This window comes from Lissotriton vulgaris, chromosome 11 (genome assembly GCF_964263255.1).
Source record: "Lissotriton vulgaris chromosome 11, aLisVul1.2, whole genome shotgun sequence".
NCBI classification, from domain to species: Eukaryota; Metazoa; Chordata; class Amphibia; order Caudata; family Salamandridae; genus Lissotriton; species Lissotriton vulgaris.
Genome location: NC_141699.1, coordinates 756,167,900 through 756,177,737, shown reverse-complemented (window position 1 = coordinate 756,177,737; position 9,838 = coordinate 756,167,900).

Genomic DNA, 9,838 nt, shown 5'->3' with positions numbered 1-9,838 from the left:
AGCATAATTGAAGTTTAACCATATATTGACGTTGCCAATGCTCCCTAGGCACTTCCTGGTATCTTCATGCGTGAGTATTTTGAACACAGGTTGACCTTTTACTGGTGTCAGCTGCAGAAGATCTCCGAAAACAATGATGTGTTTCCCACCAAATAACACATCATATTCAGTTTTAAGTACTTCTTGCATTCTCAAATGCACAAAGGCAAGCATGACATTGGAAACCATGCTTACTTCGTCAATGATAAGTAGTTTCATTTTCCTCAAGACTCTTGAAACTTCACAGCAAGCATCTCCAGATAACTTGTTGTATTGTAATTTGTTGTCATGCTCCACCGGCAGCATCAGTAGACGATGCAAAGTAATACCTTTAATGTTATGTGCTGCCAGTCCAGTAGGAGCGGTGACAACACAAGACAGCGATGACTCAGTCCTTTCCTGCAAATAACAAGAGATTGCTTTAATGAGGAAACTTTTTCCAGTTCCCGCTTCTCCACTCACGTACAGTCGGACAGGCTTCAACGATGTACATGAGCACTTGTTCTTCTCATGACTTAATCCGTGCTCAATTTCCTTGGTAACTTCATCATATATTTTACTCTGCTCAACGTTGAGTTGTTTTTCCAAGTCTTCTAAGTTAACTGAATCCTCCTGAGCATGTGCCATGGCTCTTTCTACTTCATTCATAGCAGTGGCAGCTTCATTTTCGATAATAGGTCCTCCAAGTGGATCTTGACTCAATGAAACAGAACTCTGACTGTCCTGAGAACTGTCTCTGGCAATCTCGGCTGCAATCGTTGCTTCCTGCTCAATTTCCAAAGTTAGCATTTCTTGATATTTAGAAAAAGCAGGACATTCTATTGACTCCTTGGCTGCATTGAAAGAGTCTTCGTAACAGAGGAAATCTCCAAGCAGTTCCTCTTCTGCACGCCAAGGCTTGAAAAGTTGCAAAAGTGCTAAATAAAAAAACTCCTTTTTTTCTGGACATTCACCACTCAATTTTTGATGGTTTACTAATTGGCATTTTCTTTGCTTGACCAGGCATCCCTCACTTCCAATTACAGCATACACTCCTTTCTCAATATCTTCTTTGATGTTCCTCTTGAATATATAATTTTGGAGAACCTCATATAGACAAACATTCTCAAGGTGACTGCTTCGATTTGGATAATATGTATCCAACATGTTGGTCTTCAAAATGTCGGTACTGTTTGGTTCCTTTTCTGCCAAATACTCAATTTCCCGGACAGGTTTTAGAACTCGATTTCGTGTTGCAGCAAGACCAAGACTCGCCCAAAAGAGACTCCTGGATTTGGCATAGAGACTTGCTGAAGACAAACGATCAGAACATTCGTAAGCTCCGATTTCTCGATGCGACAACATCTTCAGACTGAAACTGTACAACTTCTTGCTGAGGCTCTTTTCATGTGAAATGTCCTCCCACATATCCTTTAGTTCGGTCTTTTCTTTTTTGGTGATGTAAGATGTCACATACCGAGCCACAGCCATACAGTTGTCAGCCACAAACTGTATATCCATGTTAGCATTCCACATGGACAAAATCACTGGGTTGTAGTCATTGATGTACTTGGACTCTTCGTTCCTTTTCAAATTGTATGTATTCTTGGGTGATTTCCTCGTCACATTATGTCGCAGCGAAGACATCAAACTGTTCACTCTTCCTTTAGAAATCACCGGTCGTGGAAAGTTGAAACGACATTTGGTGTAGAACTTGTCCTTGTTTCTGAATTTACGACGACAGTACTTTCCACAACGATGGCTTTGGAAACGTAGAACTTGTTCTCTTAGACTTTTTTTCTCCGTTGCGTTTGGAACAGCACACGTAGAATACTGTTCTATGAAATTCATCACTAAGTCATCCGGATCTGTTCCAAATTTAGGTGCATCCTTGATCCACAACAACATATGTATATGAGGGGCACCTCTTGCTTGGTACTCCTTTCTCCAGAAGAAATCCAACACCTCTCCAAGAGGTGGATTCTTTTTATTTGTGATGAAAGACATCATAGCTTCAAATCTATGATTGAAGTACCTGCATACATTCACTGGATCCAAAGAACACAGTTCTCCAGGTGTCTTGAATTCAATGTTTTCAATATTTCCATTTGCCTCTTGTAGAAATTCAAGTAAGTCTTCCCAGCCATACTCGGCACAGCTCAGAGTGAGGAACCATGTTGGAGTTCCTAAGTTCCGCAGCATACATTTTAAATCACCATGACGACGGTACCAGTACTCATTAGTACCACGCTGACACGCCATGAGATTAATTAAGTGAGAATCCAAAATACTGTCTTGGACATTGACTTTATGCATAAAGTCACTTGCCGAGATGTTTTGCATCTGTATACCACTTTTTAAAATGTGGTTCACTGCATATGACAGTCCTGACAGATCGCTTTCAAACAAGAGATGAAACAAATAGGGAATGCATTGCCGAAACCTAGGATCTTCTGCATACAATCGTAAAGTCCGGTATTCAGACGCAGGAATTTGATGAGGTCGCTCATCATATCTTCCTCCTTGACCTGTGGGAAATAGCTGTGGGAAACACCGAGCTTCCAAACTTTCCTCCCAAACACTAATGGGACTCCCTTTGGCTTGTTTCATTTGAAACAACTCAATAGCATTCCCCATGACTTCCTTGGAATGCAAAGGATGAACACTATAATGTTCATATATTTCTTCACTTTTAGAGGCCTCTACTTTCTCAATTTGGCCAGCACACAAATCGCTATCCTCTTCATCACTTACTTCCTCTTCTGCAACATATACATTCTTATAGTACTTATTATTTTTCTTCAAATACACTGTTGCCTTTTTGACTTTCCTAACATCCACTAAATCTTGCCATATTTTCTTATTCTTTGTCGGAACCCCATTAACCAAGATAACCAGAGGTTCCTCTTCCACTTTTTCTACTCCAATTGTGTTAATGTTTTTGTTCAAATCTAGAGGCAAATAAACAACTCTTCCCTTTAATCCTCTCTGTAAATCTGCTGGAGGCAACTTCCCTGTCTTTGGCTCCATTCTTACAATAGCCTGAAAGGGATGGATACTTTGAATCAAAATAGATTCATAAGTATTTAAATCCTTCAATTCTGAAGGAATCTCAACCAATTCCAGATTATTATGAACCGCCCTAGCAGGCATCTGGTTTTGGTTTAATTTGTTACAACAATAAGTACACACACGTTGGTCCACTCCCAAATCAAAACAATTTTCTACCATCAAGTATGTGGCAAAATCCTTCCATTCACTATTATTTTCCCTTTCACTTTTTGCATATAAATCCACTAACTTAGTCTGATTCTTATAATAAGTGCGTCGACAACATACACAAGTGAAATTAGGCCTCTCACTTGATTTCATCTGAAACGTGGCAATTTCCTTCTGAAAATAATCTGTACTGGAAACCTGTACATTATCTTCAACATTACCCTCTACTTCAAGGTCAATTTGAACATTCTCATCTTTACTACCAAAGTAACAAAACTCAATTTCTTCACAAATATTCTTCACATCTATTTCACAACCATGCAAAAGAGCAGCACATAATTGTTTAAGCATAATTGCTGGACTCTTAGCATAATACAACATTCTCACTAATTTTCTCACTTTATTATGATGCACTGCTAGCATCCTGAAATGATGAAAAACACTCTGGCATACTCTCCTGGAAAGACAAGCCAGTGAATGACCACGCAAACCTGTCATTTGTCTCACTCTGCAAGGATCTAAATCTTGCAACAACTTCATTTTCTGCTTCAAACTTTTCTTATTAAATGTCCGTATAAAATCACAAAGCAAATTGATGGAAACCTGTCGCACACTGCAAATAGAACTACACTTCCAAACGTACACAGGACCCTTAGGACGTCTTCCTAAAACCTCATCACTTAGCGCCTCTTCTGTCTCTGTTGTCACAAGTTGTTCTTTTTCAACTGGACAACCATCCTTCACTTCATAAGCTCGACCACTGGTGTCAACTGCAAACACCAAATCATTATCCTGAAAATAACTCTCTTCATTAAAAAATGCCTCACAACTTGAACTATGCATCCATTCTCCGAAAAAAACTTCACAAAAGTTAGTACGATTTACTACTCTCTTCCATCTACTTTTTGTTTTGAAATCAGAAATTACCTTGCTTAGTTTCCTAATTCTATTGATTACCAAAATAAACAACTTTCGCTTAATTTCAAAAGCATGATCAATAATTTTCTCTACATTTTTCTTCTTCTTATAAAATGCCGCTTTCTGTTGGCCTTTCTTTTTAATATTTTTCAATAAATTAACTAATATCCTATTACGGAACATTCGATTTCGAATGTCCCTAAACTGTTGTTTCCTTCTACTATCATGCACAGAGTTATCTCTTCCTCTACCAGTAACATTTGTGATGGGTCTCTCCTTTCCATTTAAATTACTTTTCTTTTTGTGGACTGAAACATTTTTTTGAGCAAAACTTTTTTTACTACAAATATTTCTTAAGAATGATTTCGTACTCTTACCCGGACCTTTCTTGGTGTTTTGACAAGTATTTGGGGAAGAGGACTGCTGCAATAAAACATCATCCTGCTGTCTTTGACGTTTTCTAGCCTTTCTTATTCTACTTTTTGTAGGCATTTTCCAAACTATGAAAGAATCTCCAGTTGAATCTGTGGAAAAATATAATATGAAATGTTATTAACCACTATTACCAAACAGTAAATAAATAACAGTCATCTAAAACTTAATGCCCTACTAATTATTTAACATAGCAAATGTTTTCCACCAGCACTGCATCACAAAAATGACACTCAATGGTACAAAACAGGCATACAACAATCATAAATCACTCCCTAATATTTTAAATGATTAATTCAGGATGACGATAAGATGTAGCCTATCTAAAGATTTGTTTAGGCCCAGATCTTTAGACTGGGGTGAATGTGTGTCATTGATCCACATTCAGTCCATCACCTTTTTTGTTTATTTGAGGTGAGGCCAACACATGGTTGCAGATAAGATTTTCACTGTAAAAAACCAAGGTAAAAAAACATGTGAAGGCCTACCAATGAAGTAAATCATTAAATGAAAACCAATACATTTCTGGAAATATACACTGCTAAAGCTTCATAAGATGTTTTGGGTCATATTTATAAGGCATTTGAGTGTCTATTATGCTATTTTACGTTCTTCATGGTGCAAATTTATTGTAAATACGCTCCCACCTGCGGTTGGCAAATTTAGATTTTGATTATGGGAGTTACATAGGCATGTTAATAATTTCCCAAAAATGGTGTATGACCCCAAACAACCTTTGAAGCAAATGCTCTTAGCCATGTTATCCACCTCCCATTGGATAACATGGCTAAGAAGTGCTTGCAAATGGGAAAAAAAACGGCCGCAATGCATGAATATCGCAGAAAAGTCAGCGATATTCATGCATTTTCCAGCAAATGCTCTTAGCCATGTTATCCACTTCCTATTAAATAACATGGCTAAGAACTGCTCAGGGCCCCATGAGGAACGCTTTCCATTTAAAAAGGGAAAAATAACATCAAAGACACTAAAATGCCTTCTAAATATGAACCCAAACAACCTATGAAGCTCTAACAGTACATATCCTGAAATTTAATTGATTTCAAAATTCGTTTTTAAACACAGCATATAAATCAATTGTATACCTGCATTCATGAAGAAATGACTAAAATGTCCTTGAGACACATGAAAGTGTTTTCTGGAATGCCCTAGCACCATTTTTGGGACACTATTAACATGGCTAGGTAACTCCCATAATCAAAATCTAAATTTGCCAAGCGCAAGTGGGAGCGTATTTACAAGACACTTGCCCCAAGAGGAACGCTTTCCATTTAAAAAGGTAAACATAACATCAAAGACACTAAAATGCCTTCTAAATATGACCCCAAACAACCTATGAAGCTCTAAAAGTACATATCAAGAAATGTAATTGTTTATCTCAAATGCGATTAAAAACGGCCGCAATGCATGAATATCGCTGAAAAGTCAACGATATTCATGCATTATCCAGCAAATGCTCTTAGCCATGTTATCCACCTCCCATTGGATAACATGGCTAAGAACTGCCCGCAAATGCGAAAAAAAACGGCCGCAATGCATGAATATCGCAGAAAAGTCAGCGATATTCATGCATTTTCCAGCAAATGCTCTTAGCCATGTTATCCACCTCCCATTGGATAACATGGCTAAGAACTGCTTGCAAATGCGAAAAAAAACGGCCGCAATGCATGAATATCGCAGAAAAGTCAGCGATATTCATGCATTTTCCAGCAAATGCTCTTAGCCATGTTATCCACTTCCTATTAAATAACATGGCTAAGAACTGCTCAGGGCCCCATGAGGAACGCTTTCCATTTAAAAAGGGAAAAATAACATCAAAGACACTAAAATGCCTTCTAAATATGACCCCAAACAACCTATGAAGCTCTAACAGTACATATCCAGAAATTTAATTGATTTCAAAATTCGTTTTTAAACACAGCATATAAATCAATTGTATACCTGCATTCATGAAGAAATTACTAAAAATGTCCTTGAGACACATGAAAGTGTTTTCTGGAATGTCCTAGCACCATTTTTGGGACACTATTAACATGGCTAGGTAACTCCCATAATCAAAATCTAAATTTGCCAAGCGCAAGTGGGAGCGTATTTACAAGACACTTGCCCCATGAGGAACGCTTTCCATTTAAAAAGGTAAACATAACATCAAAGACACTGAAATGCCTTCTAAATATGACCCCAAACAACCTATGAAGCTCTAACAGTACATATCAAGAAATGTAATTGTTTATCACAAATGCGATTAAAAACGGCCGCAATGCATGAATATCACTGAAAAGTCAACGATATTCATGCATTATCCAGCAAATGCTCTTAGCCATGTAATCCACCTCCCATTGGATAACATGGCTAAGAACTGCTCGCAAATGCGAAAAAAACCGGCCGCAATGCATGAATATCGCAGAAAAGTCAGCGATATTCATGCATTTTCCAGCAAATGCTCTTAGCCATGTTATCCACTTCCCATTAAATAACATGGCTAAGAACTGCTCAGGGCCCCATGAGGAACACTTTCCATTTTAAAAGGAAAACATAACATCAAAGACACTCAAATGCCTTATAAATATGGCTCAAAACAACCTATGAAGCTCTAGCAGTACATATCCAGAAATGTAATTGATTTCTTAAATCGTTTTTAAAAACAACATATCTGTTTCAGCTTACATAACAGACCATGGAATGGGCTCCATGTACCACAATAACTTGTGTTACTGCATGCCAGAATGCTACACCGAATATGCAATTACAATTTCTCAAAGAAACTAATTCTATTAGTATATCACTAGAGACAAAACCACATTTTAAAAACACAGCTATCTTCATCATTTTCTCCTTAAATCATACTATTCTCTATCTAAATTAAATAAATCTTTTCTCACCTTAGCAAATATTTTTTGTGTTTTGAAAACAGTCTCAGAAATACACCAAATTGTCTTCAGCAGAAGAAAAAGGATGCACTCCAAAGGCTGCAGCTATTGAAAGCACAGAAATACAGATATTCATTTCACATATCTCTCATATTAGCCAATCATACCTCTTCCCTCACTTTTTTCAAATCAAAACCCTTCCCCCCTCTGCCCTCTCTGCCTTGTTTCCATAGCAACCACCTCCTGGAAGACCTCTCATGTTTGCAAATTCACACAACAATGTTTCAATTGAACTCTGAACTCTCAGTGCACCTGCGTATCCAGAGCAATCTTTCATTAAATGTTTCTTCCTTGACCATTCAAATTACATGTTTCAAAGAACACATCCATGCACCCTAACTTTCTGTTTTCAGAAATGGAAATGCACCAATCACTGCTAATGAATCATTAGCATTGGAAATCCACAGTTTTTTTTCTTTAGAAACTCCTACTGTTTCAACTGCCCTTTCATTACCACACTTCATCTGACTGCAGAACAACCTTCTCCCACCATGTTTAAGGTCTGGATTGTTGGACATAGTTACATCCACTGGGCTCAAAGGTATGCTGAGAACAGAAATTTACCTAACCTCAATTTACAAGATGTGGAAATTAAGTGGTTGGGCCAAAGAGGATTAAAATGTCACCAATTGATACCATTGGTGAAAACCTTTATGCATTTGCCAAAACCTGACCTGTTAATAGTGCACTGTGGAGGTAATGATTTGGGCACTTTGACAGGGGTAGGTCTGGAAATGCTTTTAAAGGACACCTTTGAGCAATTAATGGCACTTTTTCCTCAAACTGCCTTGGTATATTCCAATATATGCCAAAGACAGAAATGGAGGTGGTCCAACCAATTTTGTCCACAAATTGAGAAAGCGAGGAAGCATGTAAACAAATCTGTTTCAGCTTACATGAGAGACCATGGAATGGGCTCTCTGTACAACAATAACTTGCGTTACTACATGCAAGATATCTACAGAGGAGATGGAGTTCACTTCTCAGATGAGGGCAACAGAATTTTCATTCTGAATTTAAGACTGTGCATTGGTACCTACTTATAAGTACCTAAATGTACCATAAACCCAAAAGCTCTTCTCAGAGCTACCCTACATCTGATCACTCACAATTATTATTTTTCTCTAACTTTTTTCACTAATTTTCCACAAAATTCGCTCCCCGGAGCGCTACCCGGTTCGCTAACCGAAAGCTAACCTCGCGGATTTTTTAAAAAAATGTTTTTTTTCCGCACATATAAGCCTCCTCAGCCACGCTCAGAAAACCTAGGGGGTCAAGATAAGTCTACCATGACCCCTTCTACCCATTCTAAATATTATTTGCCCTCCATCTTGTATCTTAATGCGACCGAAACACAAAATGGTGGACTCCCGTGACGCTTAAGGTTCGCTAACCGGGCCGCTTTCCGGAAAGCGGTCCTAAAAAAAGGTGGGAAAGTAATTTACAGAAAAACGACTAGAGACACTCTCACCAAATATAGATTAGCTCATACTACATAACAATCCCTTTCATTTTCACAAATTTGATTGAAATTCCATTTAGCCATTAAGCCTGTAGACCTCTCTAAGTACCGTGAGGTAAATTACTTCACAAAACACATCTGAAGTGTTGGAATTGACAACCAATGAAAATGTTACTTTCATTTTCAATTTTTTTTTCCTGACATTTGATTGGTTATGTACCTGAATATATATAAAGGAAGAGAAGGAAACACAGCCATTTTGACTACTACTTCCTGAACTACATTTCAAGAGCCTTTTCACCTCCCTGAAAATTAAATTGATAATTTGTAAGTGGCACTTTAAATTAATTTGTAAAAACGTTTTTGATAATTATTTACTGTCCCCCTGCTATAGTTATAGATACAGATAGACTCCTCTGTTATATTTATTGATTGACTTACACTTCTCTGCTATAATTATGAATTAACTTACTTTAAGTTCACTGTTAAAAAAACAGAACTACCTGTCTGAACTTAAACCCAACAGTGCCCTAACTCTTCTAATTTAATTATTTTTTTTATGCAATTTACAGCAAAAAAATGGAAGGGGAGCAAGAAAAAAGTAATGTTTCCTTCGAGATTACATCCGAAGACATTGTAAATGAAGAAAATGTGGATGAAGATTTTATGGATCAATCTTTTGACGAACAATTTATTCAAACCTTACAAGAGACAGAAACATCCATGTTCGACGAGATACCAGATGATATAATGCTGGAAGTTTTAATGAACTATGAAAATAATAAATAATTTTTTTTTAAATCAAAATAAATAAATAAATAAAAAAACGAACAAAAACAAC